Source organism: Triticum dicoccoides, chromosome 3B (genome assembly GCF_002162155.2).
Source record: "Triticum dicoccoides isolate Atlit2015 ecotype Zavitan chromosome 3B, WEW_v2.0, whole genome shotgun sequence".
Lineage (NCBI taxonomy): Eukaryota > Viridiplantae > Streptophyta > Magnoliopsida > Poales > Poaceae > Triticum > Triticum dicoccoides.
The window spans coordinates 73,989,145-73,989,767 of record NC_041385.1 but is presented as its reverse complement, the minus strand read 5'-3'; positions in this window follow the sequence as shown (position 1 = coordinate 73,989,767).

Sequence of the window (623 nt, the reverse complement as noted above, 5' to 3'; positions counted from 1 at the left end):
GCCCCCCTTTCCTCTTTCCCCTTCCCCCTTTCCTTCTCCTACAAGGCAAGAGGGGGGAGTCCTACTCCCAGTGGGAGTAGGACTCCTCCAGGCGCACCCCTAGGGGCCGGCCGCACCTCCCCCCTCCCTCCTTTATATACGGGGGCAGGGGGGCACCCCAAAAGACACAAGTTGATCTTCGTGATCGTTCCTTAGCCGTGTGCGGTGCCCCCCTCCACCATATTCCACCTCGGTCATATCGTTGCGGTGCTTAGGCGAAGCCCTGCGTCGGTAGAACATCATCATCGTCACCATGCCGTCGTGCTGACGGAACTCATCCCCGACACCGTGCTGGATCGGAGTCCGGGGATCGTCATCGAGCTGAACGTGTGCTGAACTCGGAGGTGCCGTAGGTTCGGTGCTTGGATCGGTCGAATCGTGAAAACGTACAACTACATCAACCGCGTTGTCATAACGCTTCCGCTTTCGGTCTACGGGGGTACGTGGACACACTCTCCCCTCTCGTTGCTATGCATCACCATGATCTTGCGTGTGCGTGGATTTTTTTTTGAAATTACTACGTTCCCCAACAGTGGTATCAGAGCCTAGGTTTTATGCGTTGATGTTATATGCATGAGTAGAAC